Source organism: Balaenoptera acutorostrata, chromosome 15 (genome assembly GCF_949987535.1).
Source record: "Balaenoptera acutorostrata chromosome 15, mBalAcu1.1, whole genome shotgun sequence".
Lineage (NCBI taxonomy): Eukaryota > Metazoa > Chordata > Mammalia > Artiodactyla > Balaenopteridae > Balaenoptera > Balaenoptera acutorostrata.
The window spans coordinates 82091539-82113584 of NC_080078.1; the positions used below are offsets into that span (position 1 = coordinate 82091539).

At 41.1% G+C, this 22046-nt stretch overlaps 1 long non-coding RNA gene across 1 annotated transcript in view; it reads left to right on the forward strand.

Moving 5' to 3' along the window:
• LOC130704822 (uncharacterized) overlaps window positions 1–10559 on the forward strand; it is a 49562-nt gene extending 39003 nt beyond the window's left edge. The window contains exon 4 of the long non-coding RNA XR_009005305.1: window positions 10128–10559. This is a non-coding gene — a long non-coding RNA (uncharacterized LOC130704822). The remainder of the gene's footprint in view (window positions 1–10127) is intronic.
• Window positions 10560–22046: the final 11487 nt, after the last annotated feature.

Consider the following 22046-nt stretch of genomic DNA (forward strand, 5'->3'; position numbering starts at 1 on the left):
GGATGGTTTTCCATCATTTGGGTGGAAATGAATGAGTTTATGGAAGCATGTCCTCGATTGGTAGATTCATAACCTTTTAAAATTGTGTGCGCCTCTGGACACAAACATGGCCTTGATAACTGGGAAATGCTAAAGAGTGACTTGATTGGCAGTCTCTCAACAGAGCTTCTTTAAAATGACTTCGGATAGAAAAATAGATGAAATTTTTTTTCTTGTCTGCATTTAGGAAGCCTGGCAGAAATGAGTGTTTCAGTCTTAGCAATGGATTTTTCCAAATTAATTATAAAACAAAATGAAACTCCAGTTAAAAGAAAAAGAAATTTGGAGTCTTAACATGTAACCAAGTAAACAGAGTTTAGACACAATAAAGTGAGAACATCTAGTTGGTAAACTTTCATCAGTTTCAAGGGAAATACAAAAACTGAGTCAAATCCATCTTGCTCTTTTTCTTAAAGATCAGTTGTGATTGCAACTTGACAACCTGTCTCCATTGCCAAGGACAGGTCTCCTCCTTACATTAGAGGTTACTGCCTTCTTTCAGCCTGTGAACAAGCATTTTATTTCCTGCCGAGAAAAGGAAGACAGATCATTTTGTAAATAAGCTCCAGAAGACTGACTCTCCAGTTCCCGGTTCCCCAATTAAGACTCTGTTTACTGTTAACTTTCATAAGAATAAACAAGTTGTAATGTTTTGAGTGCATCAGAGGTAAATAAAACCAAACCATATTACAAAATAGATTGGTGGAAAGATGCCTTTGTATTTCATAGCAGTTAGCTGCATGATTGGTTATTGTTTTGCCTTGAGTTTTACATTCGGAAAATCAAATCTGAAAATCAGGCTGGGATTGATGCAAGGCCTTTTCTCCATTTATTACCAATTACTTTTTGAAGCCTGTACTTATGCATTACACTCTTTGAATTTCAATGTCATGAGCGAAATTCCTGGGAAGTTTCATTTCAAATTGTAACCTGTGGAAGAAATTCATTAGTTGACAATTTACCTTATGACTTTGGGCTGTTGTAAGGAGAAAGTGGCATTAAAAAATTATTCGTGGAGCAATTGCTTTTCAAGGCCTTTGGTGTCTATAAAGCGTAAAAGATGCATATGTTTATGAAAGATGGTTCGTTGGAGATCAATTTAGGTACTCATATATTCATAGCCTCTGTGTTTTGAAAATTCTAATTGCCAACACCAAATTAAAGTCATCAATGTTTTAAAAAATGTTCCTACATTTTATTATTGCTGTGCTCTGCACATTGGATTATAAATATTTATATACCTAAGTGGAAATAAGTCTCTTAGTGGCTCTGTAAGGTAGATACATAGAAAAGAAGAATGTTCCCAGCAAACACAAAACAAAACCACCACCAGCAACCAAAAAACCACTATCATGAATCAGTCCTTTGAAATGAGTTTTTGCTCTGTAGCATTTTCCTTTCACAGCTCCAGGAAACCCCCAGAAAGTAGAAGTGGACAAAGCAAATTTTAAGATAGCAGTGAAATTAAAGTCTTCAACTACCATAGCTTTGCTCAGTAATATATTATGCACAGTGTCATGAAGATCTGATCTGAAAACCAACTTTCAGAAACATCAAAATGGCTGTTATGCTTTCCGTGTAATTCCTGGGGCTAATATTTCCACTCCTGTAATGATTATTGCTTATGAATGTTGCATGTTAATTATCTGACGTGACTCACTCCTTTAATTAAGTACCTCAGAAAACTGCCAGATTTCCAACTCACTTCCGGCCAAGTTCATCTATTTGGTTAAAACCAGATGATGTGTTTCTGAGGTTTGAGGGTATGGGATTCAGCCATTTAGAAGGCTGCTCTTTCAGTTCATTCGAGGGAAAGCTCACTGATAGGCTTTACCCTTCTCTGAGACTTGTAACAATAGCAACAACAATAATCATAATAACTGCGACCATTTATATAGTGTTCACAATATGCCAGTGGTTATGTGTGTCATCTCATTTAATCTTTGCCCCAACACGAGGTAGGTACTATGTTGATACCCCATTTTAGGAATGAGAAAATTTGTGCTCAGAGAAGGTGTAACATTTTCCATAGTTTCCATAGTTAATAGATGGAGTTGCCAGCATTTAAACAGTTTTTATCCTCAGAGCTTGGTACACAGTACACAGCCTGTGACCTTATATTGTATAATCAGACAGGGATTTCACTGTAATCCAGAAGATTTTGGTCAGGTGATTTTGAGTGATTTTCTAACAATTTACACAGTATGTCTCCAACTTTTATAAAGTTCAGGAACTATTTAAAGGAAAAACATTCTTGCAGACCCCCTGTGTTGGCTTAAATTGCTTCTATTATAATGTTATTTAATAAACAAGCCAAACTACGACAGTCTTCTTATTCTAATTTCTCATATACAACCATAAAACCACAACAGATTTACAAGTTAATTTCAAATGAAACTCTAAAACCAATGAAGCTGAAGTTGAAAACATCAACATAATAGATGTCATTAGGTTGCTGAATCCAAATTTTTGCTCACAAGGTAAAAATGTACTAGCTGCTAGACCCAAGGTTTTTTTTCAGTTTTGTTTGGTTATAGTAGTTCCTGCCAGGTAATCTTCTCCTACCATTTTTTCTCTATTTGTTGATCTGCTCATTTCTTTGGTGGACTGTGGCATTTATACCATCCATTGGTATGAATGAATCATTTACCATCAGGTTCACTTCTATTCTTCTCTTTGTAAAGGAGAAGTTAAATTATAGTAGCATAATGACCTCAACTCAATCATACACTCATACTTTTCATAGTGAAAAGGAGTGACAATCCTCAGAGGCACAAAAACGAGTATAGATATTACTGCTACGTTCTCAATCCCTTCCCCCCTTTCTGAAACATACAGGAAGATTACATGTTCCCATTTGCATGAAGCTAGGTGTAGCGATGGGCATGCTTTGGCCAAGGAAAAGTGAGTGGACACAGTAAGAGCCGGCGCACAGCACTCCAAGTGCTCTTTCCCAGCTTTAGTCACGTTTTGATATTTCCATCCATCTGAAGCAGCCTCCATCACTCAGCCAACCCATGGTCCTGCAGTGAGAAATAGGCCCTGATTGTGTTAATCACCGAGCTTTAGAAGTTGTTCATTATAACAACATAACTTAATCTAACTCGATTAATGTGGGAATCATCCACATAATCCAGAATGCCCTGATGTTAACTTGGAGGGGGTGTTATTATTTAAATGAAAACATGAAATTTAAAAGATCACTTGGGGTCATTCTCAGCATCCCAGCGTATTCTCAAGGTTTCCCCAGAGTTCCTCAGTCTGCAGTTTGTAAACTGTTACTCTCTATAGAGTATTACTCCTTCTCTTGTAAATTCCATTTTCTGATGCCACCTGGATATAGCTGCCTTTTTACTTAAAATTCTCTGCGCAGTTATACTCAGACCCAGGAAATTTCTGGCTGACTCTAAATTGACTGGGTCAAAGAAAATTCATTTTCCTGGCTGGCTACATCAGCCCACTTCATCTAGAAAATCCTTTTGTGTCTAGAACTTCAGGAGAACACGAAGAGGCAGATAATGACCAGGCACTGAGTTCTCATTCTACCCCATACTTGAGTTAAGTGTTTGTGGCCAGCTCTCAGGGCTGATGGATCCAGTACCTATTTCCAACCTACTCCTCTTTAGTGGCTGGGAAAGCTAAGTACCCACATTCACAGCTTCCCCTCCAGCTAGCTGTGACCCTGTGCTGCAGGCTGGCCCATCAGACCTAATCTGAAGTCATTTTGGATGGGTTCTGGAACACCCATTGCTTTATTAATGAAACTGATATCTTAGTCTGGCCATTTCCCACTTCTTGCTGTGAATAGAGGGGTAATAGCTGGAATCACAGCAGCTGTATTTTGAGTCTGAGGGAAAAGCCAAGAGACTTTATCATGTGGAGCCACTGGAATAACACCAGCAACTGTCTAGTTCCAGACTTCTGGTTACCTAAGAACCATAAACTTCAATTTAGGCTCTCTGTACTCATAGCTGGAGGCAATCCCAACTGACATTTACATGCATTTCCTCACTGAAATCTCACATAATGCAGAGAGATGGATATAGTGAGATTATACCCATTCTAGAGGTCAGAAAAAGGAAATCTAGATGGGTAAGTTAGTTTTTCTGTATACCGTCTTCCTAGAAGGTATCACATTCTATAGTTCATAGTTTAAACTGCATGAAGAGGGGGCCTTGTTCATCCCGGTCTCATCAGAGTTCATCATAATTCATCCCCATTATACCTGGTGATATATCTGGGATATGCTCAAAAAATTGTTAGATGAATTAATAAAGGTCTTGCAAAGTTAAGGAAGAATCCCAGTTCAGGATGAGTCTACATTCTTAACCGCATCTTGCCAACATAAATACCTGACACCCTATCAGAGACCTACTCCTAATTCCCTCTTTGCAGAAATGAGAGTTGTACAGATACACACCATGGGATTATCCCTTTGGGGGAAAAAGTACCTCTTAGGAAAAATCTACCCTACAAAAGCTTTCTCAACATTACAAAAGCCATCACCAACCACTAAGATTTTCTAATTAGCAAATTCCTCCTGGCGTCATGCAAACTCCCAAAGGAAAGAGAAGAGCCAGAGAAGTTTGGGAAATTTTCCTAGGGGAAGAGGTTGGGGAGGAGGAGGAATCTCAGTCTGCTAATTGAAAGAATGAGCTTGAGCTAAAGAACCATGTGGGACTGTTGTCGTAGCAACGCGCTCCAAGTAAGAAAGCATTTCTCGGAGTTGCTATTCAGAAAAAACATCTTGGTCTAGTAAGTGTTGGTTGTGATGCAAGATGCCAAGTTTTCAGGCCTAAACTTGGAAGACTTTGAAGCATTTATACTATGTCAGTCACACCATTCCCCAGACACAAGGAAGATTGCTTACAATGTTATGCAAATAGCCAGGAGGGAGAGAAAGGAGGTAATTTCCAAGCATCATTTGTTAATGTTATTAAATGTCATGGAAAAGAAAATAATTGGAAAGATTCACCCTAACAGTCATATCTCCCCTCACTTCTTTTGGGTAGTTAAGAAAACTTTTTATATTTAAGTAAATATGTCATATTAAAATCATTTCATTAGAATTCATTAAGTATCAATTATATTATCAGTTAGCTATTGTTGTGTAACAACTCTCCTCCCCCAAACGCAGTGACTCAATGAGCATTTATTATTGATTATGAGTCTGTGGGTCAGAGGGGTGGTTCTTTTTTTTTAAAATAAATTTTATTTATTTATTTATGGCTGTGTTGGGTCTTCATTGCTGCGTGCGGGCTTTCTCTAGTTGTGGCAAGTGGGGGCTACTCTTCGTTGCAGTGAGCCAGCTTCTCATTGCGGTGGCTTGTCTTGTTGCGGAGCATGGGCTCTAGGTGCACGGGCTTCAGTAGTTGTGGCACCCGCGCTCAGTAGTTGTGGCTCACGGGCTCTAGAGCGCAGGCTCAGTAGTTGTGGCGCACGGGCTTAGTTGCTCCACGGCATGTGGGATATTCCCGGACTAGGGCTCAAACCCGTGCCCCCTGCATTGGCAGGTGGATTCTTAACCACTGCGCCACCAGGGAAGTCCCCAGAGGGGTGGTTCTGATCCGTGTAGGATTTGTCTGATTTCAGCAGAACTTATTGCTGTGTCAACTACAGACCAAGTCAGTGGCTCTGCTGATTAGATGGACTCTGTCAGCTGTAGAGAGGTTTGTTGGTCCAGAATGGCATTGGCCAGAACAGTTGGGTTCTCTTTAATGTCATGTCTCATCTGCTGGTGCTGGCCCAGGCTTGTTCACATCATGGAGGCAGGACTCCTAGAAAGAGCAGAGGTGTGTGTAGGGCCTCTTGAGTTGGCTTTTAGCATTGTTCATCCTACAGCTCCTGGTCATTCTTTGCTCAGCCTTGTGGAGTTTTGCTGTACGCTCGCACAGCTTATTATTCAGAAGAGACGACTGGGACCCCTGTGCAGATATCTGGAGTTCTTTTCCCCATAGCTGTTTCTTTTCTGGAACTCTACCCTGTGTCTTCTAGCAGCCTCAGCCTCCCTGAACTTCAATCTCTATCTTCTCAGCTCAGTGAGATCACCATGCTTTTTGCATCTTCCCTTCTTGAACTTCAGTCCAGCGTGTGCCTGTCAGCACAGAGCTGAGAATCGGCTGATTCTTCCTGCTCTATTGTCAGAGATGATGAAGATGTGATTCTTTTCAGCAAATATCCTGGATCACATACACTCATTTCTGCATCATTGAGAAGCCATTCAAATATACAGCATTAAAAAAAATCAAAGTTCATGGTGGTAAAAACAAACATGGAACCTAATTTTATTATGTCATTGTTGTTATCATTTTTATTATATTTCAGTAAGGAAATTGGTTTACCTTAGACATTTTTTTCTCTATGAACTTTCTTGCGTTTGGATTAGAACTGTTGTAAGTTTGACGTTTCTTCAGGTGCGTACACGTCTTTGTCAGTTTATTCCTCGTCATAGTGTCTGCTGTGGGGATTATGCCTCTGAGACATTCAGTAGTAGTGTGATGATGATAGTTCTTTGGCTGTAACCCCTAAAAAGTACCACACACACCACAAAAATTAAAAACATGGGGAGGGTGAAAAAACAGTGCTTGCTTTTCTTAATTTCATATTTGGGTTAAGTCTTTAATATAAATCCTTGTTAATCAAGTTCTTAATGGAAGTAAGCATAAATATTTAGACAAACTGATCTTTTTTCTTAACTCACAGTGGATTTAAAAATAATGTTTATGACCCCAGGCTTAGTTTTTATGGGTATTTTTCAATTCATGGTCCAGTGGAACAGAAATAGAAATCATTTACCACAACAGTGCACTAACAAAATGTTACATCACTAAATTGCCCAGAAATGGCCCCATGCTCGCCCATGGAACATCACACACCCACATACACACGCACGTTACCTGTATACCGAAGCAGAAACCTAAGCCTGAACCTTCATCTGATCCTTCTCCTTTGTGAAGAAGACATCTTCGTCCCTGTGGACAAACAGGGGAAGTGACACATGGTGGTGGTAGCAATTTCAGATTAATGGCCTACTCTAGTACAAAGACGAAAAGAAATGGTGGCCAGTTCCAAGTATTAATCATTTCTTGACAGCCTGCCCTAATAGTTCCATTTTTATAGCTCTCTGGTAAAATCTGTTTTCAGACTGCAGTCATTCAGTTATAGATCATCCGTGTTTGTAACAGTTCTCCCTGTTTTCAATACAAAATCCAGAATCAAGAAGGCACTCGGGAGAGAGTGAGGTGGCTGGGGGATGCATTTTCAATGAATCTGGAGCTTTTGCGTCAGCTTTGATTTTGAGTTAAAGGCAAGCATGATGATATTAAAAACATAACCAAAGAGCATTGCCTTTGAAGTCAGAGGTAAAAAGCACATGCGAAATAAGAGATGAGCTCCTTTTCTCACTGATAACACCGCTCAATGCTGTGCAATTTATGGTTGGCTCTTGGTATCCGTGGGTTCCGCATGCGCGGATTCAACCAGCCGTGGAGCCTGTTTACGATCCGTGGTTGGCTGAACTGCAGGTTCTGCACCCTTGGACCTGGAGGGCCAACTGTGCTAAGCCATTTTATATAAGGAACTTGAGCATCTGTGTATTTTGGTATCCGAGGAGGGCCCTGGAACCAATTCCCCGGGGGATACGGAGGGACGATTGAAAGTATAAATGAAATTTTTACCCTATAGCTCATTTGATCTATTGATGTGTTTCTTGATAGCACATGTTTATTTTAATAATGGGTAATAACGTTCTATGAAATAATGGGTTGAAAACACAAGGACTCATCGTCCATGAGTGGAAATTGCAAGTATGGATTTGGAATTACAAATGATAATTCCAACCACACAGTCTTTTTAAAAAAATTTATTTTATTGAAGTATAGTTGATTTACAGTGTTGTGTTAATTTCTACTGTACAGCTAAGTGATTCAGTTATACATACCTATGCATTCTTTTTCATGTTCTTTGCCATTATGGTTTATCACAGGATATTGAATATAGTTCTCTGTGCTCTACAGTAGGATGTTGTTGTTTATCCATTCTATATATAATACACAACAATCTTAATTAAAAATAGAGTTATTATTTCTGTGCCAAGCCTCTTAACAAGTCTCTGTGCTTCAGTCCCCTCTTTAAACTCTTGTACCTTTGTCACCTGCTCTCAACACAGCAGGCAGAGCCATTTCTGCTCCAGTGTAAGTCAGGTCATGCTACTCTTCTGTTCACACCCCTTCTCATCTCAGAGTAAAAGCCAGTGGTTTCTTAAGATCCACAAGGCCCTATGATAGGGGTTGGCGAACTATACCTGAGAGCCAAACTGAGCCCATTCCTATTTTTCTACAGCCAGTGAGCTAAAAATGTTGGTTTCTTTGCTTTTTTTTTTTTTACATCTTCAAGTGGTTGAAAAAGAATAATATTTGGTGGGCATGTGAAAGTTATATGAAATTCACATTTCAAAGTCCATAAAGATTTATTTAAACACAGCCATACCCATTCACTTACATGTTTTCTGTGGCTGCTTTGGTGCTACAGTAGCAGAGTTGAGTAGCTGTTAATACAGACTGAATAGCCCAGTATAGCCAGAAGTATTTACTGTCTGGCTCTTTACAGAAAAAAAAAAAAGTGCAGACCCCTGCCCCGTATCTGCCACGACACCACTCAGAGGTCACCCTCCTCTCCTGCCCAGACACCGTGCAGCTTCAGCCACGTTCTCCTCGGGGCTCTTCTTTGATCCTTGCATGCCCTCTGCTCAGGGCCTTGGCATTACTCCTCCATTGGCTTAAAATGTTATTATTTTTTTTCCAGCAAACGTCTTCATGCTTTTCCTCCTCATTTGCTTTAGGTCTTTATTCAGATATCACCTTCTCCCTAAGCCCTTGTGAATCATCCTCTTTAAAAATGCTGGAGAGGGTGTGGAGAAAAGGGAACCCTCCTGCACTGTTGGTGGGAATGTAAATTGATATAGCCACTATGGAGAACAGTATGGAGGTTCTTTAAAAAACTAAAAATAGAACTAGCATATGACCCAGCAATCCCACTACTGGGCATATACCCTGAGAAAACCATAATTCAAAGAGTCATGTACCACAATGTTCATTGCAGCACTATTTACAATAGCCAGGATGTGGAAGCAACCTAAGTGTCCATCAACAGATGAATGGATAAAGAAGATGTGGCACATATATACAATGGAGTATTACTCAGCCATAAAAAGAAATGAAATTGAGTTATTTGTAGTGAGGTGGATGGACCTAGAGTCTGTCATACAGAGTGAAGTAAGTCAGAAAGAGAAAAACAAATACTGTATGTTAACACATATATATGGAATCTAAAAAAAAATGGTACGGATGAACCTAGTGGCAGGGCAGGAATAAATACGCAGACATAGAGAATGGACTTGAGGACATGGGGGTGGGAGGGGGAAGCTGGGGCGAAGTGAGAGGAGCATCGACATACATACACTACCAAATGTAAAATAGATAGCTAGTGGGAAGCAGCAGCATAGCACAGGGAGATCAGCTCGGTGCTTTGCGATGACCTAGAGGGGTGGGGTAGGGAGGGTGGGAGGGAGGCTCAAGAGGGAGGGGATGTGGGCATATAGGTATCCATATGGGTGATTCATTTTGTTATACAGCAGAAACTAACAGCATTGTGAAGCAATTATATTCCAGTAAAGATGTATTAGAAAAAAAAACGACCTAGTGCAGCCAAATAAATAACTAATTAAATAAATAAATATTAAAAAATAAAATAAAAGTGCAACCCTCCTTTTGTAATTTGTTTCCAAAACTTGTCTCAATGGACATTCTCAAATTTTCACTTCATTATTTTGTTTATTGTTTGTCTCCACAGTAGAGACTGCAAGTTCTATGAGGTCAGAAGTTTTTAATGATTTCCTTTTTGCCTGGCCCATAGTAGATGCTCAATTAATATTTGTTGTGTCAGTGCCTGAATATACACTAAACACACGTGCACATGTTGTGATGGTGCCATCTATTTACTGTATATCGAGAGAGAACGTTGGTAGATAGTTTTTTTATAGAGGAGTTAAATGATGAAGATAGTGTTTCGTATTAAATTTGTCTTCCCAGGGCTTCCCTGGTGGCACAGTGGTTAAGAATCTGCCTGCCAATGCAGGGGACACGGGTTGAGCCCTGGTCTGGGAAGATTCCACATGCCGCGGAGCAACTAAGCCTGTGTGCCACAACTACTGAGCCTGAGCTCTAGAGCCCGTGAGCCACAACTACTGAACCCTTGTGCCACAACTACTGAAGCCCGTGCACCTAGAGCCCGTGTTCCACAACAAGAGAAGCCACCACAATGAGAAGCCCGTGCACCGCAACGAAGAGTAGACCCTGCTCGCCACAACTACTGAGCCCTTGTGCCACAACTACTGCAGCCCGCGCGCCTAGAGCCCGTGTTCCACAACAAGAGAAGCCACCGCAATGAGAAGCCCGCGCACCGCAACAAAGAGTAGACCCCGCTCGCCACAACTAGAGAAAGCCTGTGCGCTGCAACAAAGACCCAACACAGCCAAAAATAAATAAAATAAATAAATTTATAAGATAAATAAATAAATTTGTTTTCCCAATGATTCTTACAGATTCTGCCTTTTGGGTGGTTTGCCATCCCCCTTGTCAGATCAGCACTCCTTTCCATCTCCATTGGCAAGATCATTTCTGTCGTGCTCAAGCCTGGTGTAGGCGAGTTTACTGAGACAGCACCTGGAAGGTCTCTAGATTCTAGAATCTGCCCTGAACTAGGCTCTCCTTTCTCTGGCCTCATAATTCTGAGGGCAGTTTCGCCAATTCTGTTCACCCCTATAACTATACTTGTAAATACCCACGTTGCTTGAATGCTTTGTTGGCCAGGCTCTCTGCACAGGCACAGACTTACTTACTCCTGAGGGAAACAGTGGCGTGCAAGCACTTCCTTTGGGAGCTCTCCTGGGAAGTTCTGCAAGACAGTGGTGACGTGAGACCGGGAAGGCAGGAGAGGGTGTGACCTGTGCATTGAAGGGCGGTTACCATTGTGGGCCACTGGGGTCCGATTCTGCTGGGACCCCGTGGGAGACTATGCAGAACACAACCCAAGGCTGTGCCCCGAGAGGCCAGGAAGCAGAGGTATTGTTTGAGGGTCGTTCCTGGGGAATCCCTCCCTAGTCCTGCTCTGTCTTGTGCACGCTAAGCACAGATGGAGCAGATGACCTCCATCCGGCAGAGAGAAGACAGTCAGCTGTAGGTGTGGATTGCAGTAGCCTTCGCTGGCCTGTGGAGTAGCTGGGGTGACGTGGGTGGGGCTTGGGTGGTACCTGCTCGGCTCCTTTCCAACATCACCTTCCTTCATCTTCCCAGTGACTATGAGGTTCGTTGTATTTCCACCATTTTACAGACAGATAAACCAAGACTGGGGATTGCTGTGATCTGCACAAGAGTGGCAGCGTCGTGACTCAGATTTAAGGCTGTCTGATTCCTAAGCCCCTGCAGGTAACCACCTCTCCTAAGGCCACATTGCCATTGGTCAGCTCTGTAACCACTGCATCCCACGGCCAGTGCACACACACAAATGTATATTGTCTGCCCCTCACCCTCTCCAAGAGCCATCCGAGATTTCCAGATCTCATCCTTAGCACAAATACCGTCCAAGATTTCCAGATCTCATCCTTAGAACAGGTACCATTTCCAGATCTCATCCTTATAACAAATACTTCTCTTCTTCGATTTTTTTCCTCAAAATGTCTTTTTTTTCCCCTCCAAATATCTGCATGGCTCTTCTCTTCATTTGCTTCAGGTCTTTATTCAGATAGTGCCTCTCACTACGGACTTCAGAACCATCCCATTTAAAAGCATGACCCTCCTGGATGTAAATTGGTGCAGCCACTGTGGAACACAGTATGGAGGTTTCCCCAAAAAACTAAAAATAGAACTACCATATGAACAAGCAATTCCACTCCTGGGTATATATCTGGAAAAAAAACCCAAAAACACTAGTTTGAAAACATACATGCACCCCAACGTTCATGGCAGCATTATTTACAGTTGCCAGTATACAGAAGCAACCTAAGTGTCCATCAACAGATGAATGGATAAAGAAGATGTGGTAATATATACAATGGAATACTACTCAGCCATAAAAAAGAATGAGATTTTTGCCATTTGCAACAGCATGGTTGGACTTGGAGAGCATTGTGCTTGGTGAAATAAGTCAGATGGAGAAAGACAAATACTGTATGATATCACTTATATGTGGAATCTAAAAAATACAACAAACTAGTGAATATAACAAAAAAGAAGCAGACTCACAGGTATAGAGGACAAACTAGTGGTTACCAGTGGGGAGAGGGAAGCGGGGAGGGGCAAGACAGCGGTAGGGGATTAAGAGGTACAAACTGTTAGGTATAAAATGAGCAACAAGGATATATTGTACAACACGGGAATATAGCCAATATTTTATAATAACTATAAATGGAGTACAACCTTTAAAAATTGTGGATCACTATATTGTACACCTGTAACATATAATATTGTATATCAACGATACTTCAATAAAAAGGATCACCATTTTGATGTATGTATGTGTATGTATATATATATATATATATATATATATACACACACACACACACACACAAACATTAAATTGAAAAGTTGTAATAATAAAAAATTTATTGTCAATAAAATAAAATGGTTAATTTTATATTAAAAAATGAAATAAAATACAAGCATGACCCTCCTGTGTCCACCCGTTTTGCCTGGACTTTAGGCCAGAAGTAGCTCGGACTGAAAGCCTGGCATCAGCAGCACAGCCAGGCCCTTCCCCTTCCTGTTGCCCCTTGAAGCCCTTACATTGTTTCCTGTCGCTCTGAGAACAGCAATCACATTTCTTAACACGGCCTCAAGGCCCCGCGTGTCCTGTTCCCCCCACTCCTGAATCTCCACCCACACCTCTTGCTACAAATCCCATGACTTCCTAAGTGCTTTTCTTTTAGTTCTTCAAATGCTGCATGCTCCCCTGTACTTCTGGGTGTTTACACACCATCTTCCCTCTGTCAGAGCACTCTTCCCCTTCCTGACCCTTCAGCATCACTCAAACATCTCACCTCAAGCATCACTTCCTCAAGGAAATCTTTCCTGACACCCCTGTACCCTCCACTCCTGTTGCGGATCAGATTCCATTTTCACAGACTCTGTTCCTTTTCGACATGACATTTCTCTTACTGTGATGCCAAACTCTCATTAATGTGGTGACGTGACTGTTATATCTGTTCTTCCTAAACTGAAAACTGTCATCATCTTTATTTCCACTTTTCGATCCTGGCAGATGCCCAGCCTGACCCATTTCTCAGTCACCAGTCTCTCAACGGTATCAGCGCTGCCCTAACCGTGAGCACATCTAAACACAAATTTTTCACCGGAGTTGAGATCACCCGGTGCTCATAGCCAATGCACGTTAAGATTTGTAGAGAAGTTTCTGTTTTGTTTTTCAGTGAGCTATTTTCTCTGTCAGCAGAGCTGAGCTCATTTGTTTGATCCTGGCCTCGACTGCACCCATCAGTAATTATGTAAAGTATCTCACAGACCTGCATCTTTGGACTCTCTTTTTAATTCCTAGAGGGGGAAAGCGCTTAATGAAACAGTCTAATGAAAGTCACTTATCCTTCAAAGCTGCATTTCAAAGGGACTTTGAATGAGTATCTACAAGATCGCCAAGACGAATAATGTGTTTGGGGAGATGCGGTGATTGACTTCAGCTCCTCGGATTGTACATAATGCATTTAACTTCTTTTTTTAAAAAAGAATATTTATTTATTTACTTATTTTATTCTTGGCTGCATCGGGTCTTAGTTGCAGCCCTTGGGATCTTCATTGCGGCGCACGGGCTTTTCTCTAGTTGTGGCATGTGGGCTCAGTAGTTGCGGCGTGTGGGCCTAGCTGCCCCACGGCATGTGGGATCTTCGTTCCCCAACCAGGGATGGAACCCGCATCCCCTGTGTTGGAAGGCAGATTCTTAACCACTGGACCACCAGGGAAGTCCCAATGCATTTAATTTCTTACAGAACAAAATATAAATTGAAAAATAAATTCAGCTTTCCTTGTGAGATGTGACTATCTTTTTCAGCAAGGCTTTCTATGACTTTATTAAAATAATAGTTGTATTAGTCAAGACAGGCTATGTTATGCTAGAGTAACAAACACTCCCCATCCCAAATGTCAGTGACTTAACGAAATGCAAGTTTATGTGTTACTCGTGTCACAGTCTAATGCTGGTCAGGCAGCCCTCCTCCATCCGGATCATAGGGTTCCAAGGTGGCTGAGGCAGAGAAAGAGGGAGATGGAGGGGGCACACTGGCTTGGAACCGCATTGGCCTGGAGGCTGTATACATCACTTCTACTTTCACCCCAACCCAACGCCAAGGACCATGCCTTAGGTTTTAATAGGACCATGCATACTGTTCTGGGGGCCAAGGGTGGCAGCAGGGACTCTATTGCAGTCACTAAGGCAGATACGATGGTGTTAGAAGGCTTGACCTGCAACCAGTGCCCCAGACTTTTCCTGGGTTTGTTGACTGCCATTACCAGGAATCATTCTCACTTCTGCCTGAGATAATACTAATTGCCCCTTTCCTTTGGCCTCACTTCCTGCCTCTCCCCACCCCCACCCAATTCCCAGCATGTGACTTGGGCTGTGTATTTATCCCTTACTGAGAGCTACCCTTGACCATTTCCAGAACAGGTCTTTTTTTGCATCTGCTTAGTGGACTATATGTACATATCCCACAGTTAAATGTAATGCCGTCAATATTCTGTTTTGAATCTGCATCATACATGTGCATGACGGGATTCATTACATTGAACAGGTAAGCTGACTGTAATTTGCAGAATCATATGTTTACATATCATGTCTGAAGTCAAGCTATTTATCATCTTTATTATAGCTCAAAATGATCTGGCATTAAATCCGTCCTCCCACATGTTTCTGGTAATAAGCTTTCTTGGAGTCATATAGTATTTCAGTCTCCACGGTGAAGAATTCCTGCTGTGGCCTGCTGGGCACTGAGAATGAGAGGGTGACTTGTTTATCTGTATATGTTCTGCTTCTGGTGCAGCAAGCAATGCCTTTTAGCTGCACACGCTGGAAAGGTCCAGCTCTTGTTTGGGTGGAAAGCCAAAATAGTTACAACAAGTGACTAAATACAGCATGGAGATGCCAGCCATGGCTCAATTCGTTAAACAGGGGGCAGTGAGGAAGACAGCTCTGGAATAATACAAAGAAAACATTAGTCTGAGAATCAGGAGACCCAGGATTCTAGCTCTCGCTGTGCAGCAAGTGACTCCGTGACTTGTTCTCTTCTGTGCCTCCATTTTCTCATCTGTTTTATATGGAGAAAATCTGGCAAACTCGAAAGCCCCTTTTATCACGAAAATTCTGTTATTATATACAATTTACAAAACATATTGGGAAATTAACCAGCCCTGCTGAATGCATCCAAAAATAAATAGATAAAATTACTTTTTTTTTTTTTTTTTTTTAAAGATAAGTGGTTGCCAGGAGTTGGGGGCACGGGGGGTGGGGAGGGATGAATAGGTAGAGCACAGAAGATTATTAGGGCAGTGAAACTTTTCTTTTTTTTTTTTTTTTTAAGAAATTCACGTTCTTTTATTTATTTATTTATGGCTGTGTTGGGTCTTCGTTTCTGTGCGAGGGCTTTCTCTAATTGCGGCAAGCGGGGGCCACTCTTCATCGCGGTGCGCGGGCCTCTCACTATCGCGGCCTCTCTTGTTGCGGAGCACAGGCTCCAGACGCTCAGGCTCAGTAGTTGTGGCTCACGCGGCATGTGGGATCTTCCCAGACCAGGGCTCGAACCCGTGTCCCCTGCATTGGCAGGCAGACTCTCAACCACTGCGCCACCAGGGAAGCCCGGATAAAATTACTTTTGATGAGATATTATGGAGCCACTAAAAGAGGGGTTTTAAAAGAATAATTAATGACATGGATCATTGTGTAGGAAAAAAATTCTAAAAACAATATAATCCCAACTTTTTAAAAAAAAAAAAAAAAAGAAAATATACATGGGTAGGAAAAGTGGGACAAAAATTTTAACAGTACTTATTTCTGGATGCTTAACTTATGGATGATTCTTATTTTATTCCCAAAATTTTTTCTGTACTTTTCAAAATTTCTAAAATCTGTCAAAATTTCTTTGATTCCTTCTCATTACCCCTCAGCTTTGAATCTTCGTCAAATGTCCAAAACTTGATCTCAACCGTGCAGACCCAAGCTTCTTCCCACCTTTTTAGAACAAATATTTGTAAAATCCTCTTCATTATTGTGAAATTAAATTCATAAATAATATAATCTAACTATACACAGAAGATAAATTCAATGCTGTAACTATAATAAGGGAGAAATAAAAGCAAAATAAATCTTGATAAAATAACATGCATTTTAAAGTTTAAACGCTTGAACTTAGGTCACAATGAAATTCCTTGATGCTTGTACCATAGATAGAAGCCTCATGGATTTGGCAGCTTCCAATACAGGTTAATTCAGGTGTGTGGACAGCAATTCAGATACCATGATTATCAGGGGATAGATAGGATTTTACAAAAGAGGAAAAGTTAGTAAAGTTCCAACAAAACAGAGTACAGGCTTCTCTTGATTGACACAATAGTTTTATATTTGGGAAAGTCACTGAATATTAGAATCCCACAAAACTACATTGTTTTCCTATGTAAATGAAGTTTAGGTTCTAATCTCAGTTCATTGTAAACAGGTCTTTCACTTTTGAATGGCATTTGAAAGTTAGGCAGAAGGTAAGACAGTTCTTCCTTGGGCAGGACTGTCTTGTGCATTGCAAGACACTTGTATCTGAAGCTGCCTCCTGTCTTCACTAAATGTGTATAGAACCCCCATTACCAGGACAACTGAGAAATGCCCTTATGTATTTCCACAGTTTCCTCCAGGAAAGCACCAATGCTTGCCAAGAAGCCCCATTGTAGCCCAATTCCGCATTTGCAGCTTCAACTCCTACTGTTGCCCACTAATCCCCTAAGTCAGTTCATTGCTCCCTGAGTACAGCATGCCAGCTCTTGCCCCTGTACTTCTCTACATGCCGGTTCCTCTCTCTGGGGTGTCCCACTTCCTTAGCTTCCTACCAAAATGTCTTCCCATTTCATCAAATCGGAAATGCCTTTGACATCTATGGTGCACCATTATTTGTGCCACCAGGAAAGAAAAATGCTGCCAAGAAATCTATGGCATGCCATTGAATGTAAGATGCATCCCGATTTCTGAGGTAGAAAACGTGAACAGAAATGTGCATTGAGAACGGTGAATCTGGTCTTCGCATGTCAAAGTCAGGCTGCCTTGAGCCTGTATACCTGAGTAACTACGATCCAGACACAGAGCTGGTGACTTTGCTCAAACACTACCTCCCCACTTAGAGCAGTGGTGCCCCCTTTTCTAAATGCTTATGTTGAGGTTAGTGATTAAGTTCTTGGAGAATTAAACAAGATAATTTATGTAAAGCACGAAGCTCAGTGTCTGGCACAATAGTAAGCCCTCAGTGATTGTTGTTATGTATTATTATTAATCATGGGCACTTGTAACGTCACCTCCATCGTGAATTTGTCCCAGATTCTCTCAATCAGAAGTGTCCCTTCCTTTTGGGAGTCTCACATCCCCATGCACCATACCCCCAACCTTACTAGCCATTAAGACGTTCAACAGGGTCCCTAGACATCGTCAAGACACATTTGGAAAGAATATTGACATTTGTGTATATTCATACACGCACACACACACAACGAAGCCCTGAAAGGAGAAATAATTTACTCAATTTCTAGAAACAGTGGCTAACATTTACTCACTATTGACTCTGGGCCAGCCACTGTGCGAGCACTTCCCAGGTGTGATCTTCTTTAATCCTTGTGAAAATCCTTGGAAGTAGGCATAGCGTATTCCTAATTCACAGAGGAAGAAACTATGGATTAGCTCACAGAGCTGATGTGACAGAGCTGGGCTCTTATCCCAGGGTCTCTGATTCCAGAGCCCCGAATATGAACCTATGATGTATCTTTGGTTCATTAAATCGGTGTCAGAATCAAGTCTATAACCAGCTGGCTTGTCTTTCAAGTTTGTGTGTCTTCTTCCCCATCACCCACGAAGAAGGTTTACTTTATGATCTTTCACATCCAGGGATTTTAGGTACAACGATATTTGATCATTTTTCAGCAGCGTCTTAATGCTGCACAAAGCTGTGTTTGAAAGAAAAGAAGATTTTCTATCTATAATTTTATTCCCAAATGGTGAGCCAGGTAGAGAAAAGAGAGGGCGAGGAGGTGGGATTTTATGAATGCGCCAAACCCCGCTTTGTATTGGGATGAGTTTCTGAAAAGAAAAGTGAAATAGCGCTCTGATAAAGCAGGCATGTGGCTTTATTACAGTAGACATGTGGCCCCTCCAGATAAACAACGAGCTCTGATTTCTCTCTGAAGAGCCATACAATAGTGTAGTTTTACATTTGATGGCTTGAAATCAGGAAACCAAATGCAAGATTTTTGTTGGGGCTTTGTGGATTCAGCCCCTCTCTTCTTTTCTCTCCCCAGTGATGCATGGTCCTGAAAACAGAGCAAAGATGGTGAAAAATGTAACCAACAGCTTAGTAAATATGCAGGTCATTTTTCCTTCTTATTTCTTTTGAAAAGATGGCATTGCAAATTTGCCAACTCATTTTTTTTTCCCCAGGTAGTGAAAGTAGAACTACCTGTTAAGAAATGTGTGGAGCTGCCAGAGCCCTGCTGAGCAGCCCCCAACATCTGGAATTCAAACTGTTGTGAATGCGGGGAGTAAGAAAGCTATTCTCCTGCTGTTCCGGCAGATAAAGTAATGCTCATTAAGGCTTAGAGTGATGTCCAGGGATTCAGTTTGACTGTGAGAATGCCTATCTTGTGGAAGTATTGCCTCATGTTACCAAAATCTCATAAAAGAGCACTGTCTAAAATAGGGGTGATGTTTTCCTCTGTATATGCTTTCTCAATTAAAGGTACTTTTATTTAAACACACAGCCATTCGATATACAATAAATGATTGCTTACCCAGACTGCAGCCAAACAAAAAATTTGTAGTTAGTCCAGCAATGAATTTTCATAATGATGAACCTGCTGTCTTAAAGTATCTTTACATTTCTTTTCAATCATCAAAGAGAGATTAAATTCAGTTGAGTATATGTTTAGTATTTTGCACATGTATTTGAATTATTTCCTAAGTTTGAACTATTTAAGTCCAGGATGCCAACTGCTCCCTTCAGGCATACTGTGGGCCCTGGCCCTGCCCACGTGCCGGTGGCTGCATCCTTAATTGATGACGGAGCTCTTTGCTCCAGGCCTCTGGTCTGGCCTTAGCATCCAAGCCACTACTAAAAAGTGGACCGCACTGATGCTAAAATATGGAATAACACGTATCTGACATTAAATTAACTGATAGGATTTTGCAAAAGGAATATTCAGTTAAGAGCTAGATAAACAGGATTCTGTTGATCTTATGGAAAACTGTATGGCATGAATTGCATTTCAATGCATATGTCTTTCATACGATATTAGGTATTTTCTTCAGTGTGTGTAAAGCTGAGCAAAACTATGCAGGCTGCTGGTGAACTTAGGCAATGTTAGTAACATAAAGTAACAATCCATATATTTTAAAGGGTTAAATGCGATTAAATTAACTTAGTGTAATATATAAACTATTATAAATAATGTATATAATAGGTACCCTATGTATCTATTACGTATTATATATGTGTGTATTAGCAAGAGACTGCATCATCATTAACAATAGTAGCCGACACCTAGGAAGTATATGTTACATTTATGCAACTACATGAGTTATTTTTTAATAGACTATATTATAAAATGCACAGATCTTAAGTGTAAAATTCAATACATACATTCATATAACCCACAAACCTATCAATTTATCTAGAATCTGGACTATTTCTATCACCCCAAAAAGTATCCCTGTGCCCCTTCCCAGTCAGTCACTGCCCTCCCACTTTTATCTGCCAAGAGCATCCACTATCTGACTTCCATCACCATAGATGAGTCTTGGCTGTTCTAGAACTTTGTACCAATAGAATCATACAATAGGTACTCTTCATGTCCGGAAGATATGCAAGACTTGTACACAAAACAATGCGGAGAGAAATTAGAGAGCATCTAAATGGGGAATAGGTATACCAGGTTCATGGATGGGAAGGCTAAATATAGTTAAGATGAACATTCTCTAAGATTTATCTATACATTAAATGCAATCCCAATCAAAATTCCAGCAGACTTTTTTTGGGGGGGGGGGAGTAGAAATTGACCATCTGTTAGAAAATGTATATGGAAATACAAAGAACCTGGGAAAGCCAAAACAACTGTCTCCTCACTTTCTGCTCATCGGATGGAGACTCAGGCTGTGCTTCCCAACTGGACGGTGCTGCTGGCTGGACTCCAGGTCTAGGCAGGGCAAGACGCAGGGTTCCGTGGTTGCACAGGGCCCCAGGCCACGCTCTGTGATCAGGTGGGGTCACAGGCTAGGCTGCGGAGTTGGGTAGGGCCACAAGCTAGGCTTTATAGTTACGTAAGCCGCTGGTTGTGATCTGCTGTTGGACAAGTTTGCTGGCTGGGCTTTCTGGTCCAGAGGGCTCCCGCTATATCCTACAGTTGGGTGGGGCTAGAGACGATTTTCCAAAGTAGGGTGGCGTTGCTGTCCTGGCTACCTTATTGGGTGGGGCTATAGGCTACGCTCCATGATTGGGCACAACTGCAGGCTGTGGTCAGCAGTTGGGCAGGACCATAGAGGGGGCCTCCCAGGAAGTGGCCTGCCACATTGGGGGAGCTGGATGTCCACCTTGGTCTCTCTTCTCCCACAGGAGAAAACTAGTTCCAGGGGGCCCCTCTAGGTGCAATGCTATGCCAGCCTGGGGGTCGGGGGGCAATGTAGTCAGAGTGTAGCTGTTCGTCTGAGCCTCGTACTGTGGTTCTTCTAGGTCTACCAGGGGTACTTTAGCCTCATCCCCAGGTTCTGGGATTTGCACAATGGCGTCTTGTCTATGGATAGTTACTAGCTGGTCTTCTTATGAGGGGGACTGAAGTCAGGAATGACCTATGTCACCATCTTAATGATATCACCTCAATAGCCTCATTTTAATATTCATAAATGTCACACTTTCCTATAGAATTAGTGTTTTGATAACTTTATTAAGCAAAGCTATATGTATTATTTTATTTTACTTACCCAATAATCCTGTGAAATAAGAGCATCAGAAATTTTCATTTCCAGTTCACAGATGAGGAATCTGAGACACGGAAAAATAACTTCTGCAAAATGACTCTGCAGATCAGAATGTATGAATTTGTTTATATATGACTTAACTTTTAAGAAAGAACATAGGTCACTACCAAAAGTTCATACATGTAGGCTTCATATAATAAAGATCAATTTTCAGGATGTCCACATTTGCAATAGGACAAGAAAAAGAGTACAGTTTATAAGTATTAGAATGTAGAAGATAAAATTATAATTATATTCAGATTCATTCTTTCTCTTCCTAAAAATCCAAGTGAAAAAACAAACAAACAAACTTAAAATAAGTTAGTTCCAAAGATGGCCAGTAAAATAAATTTGCAAAAAAATCAGTAGCTTTTCCACGTGCTAAAAAAATCATCAGTTAGAAAATATGATGCAATATAAGGTCACATTCGCAGTAATAAAAAATATATATATATATATTTATACACACACACACACACACACACACACACAAGCACACACACCTGGGAATACATTTTTTTAAATGCAGGACCAAATTTTTAAGAAAGCAAAACTTTTCAGAGGGACATAAAATAAAACAGGAATAAAGGAGAGTCCTGGTTATTGAAGTAATGCAAATTCAACAGAGAGAACAGTTATCTGGAAAAGGTAACCCATCAACTCCTACTCATTAGAGCCTGAGCTCCAATCTGCTT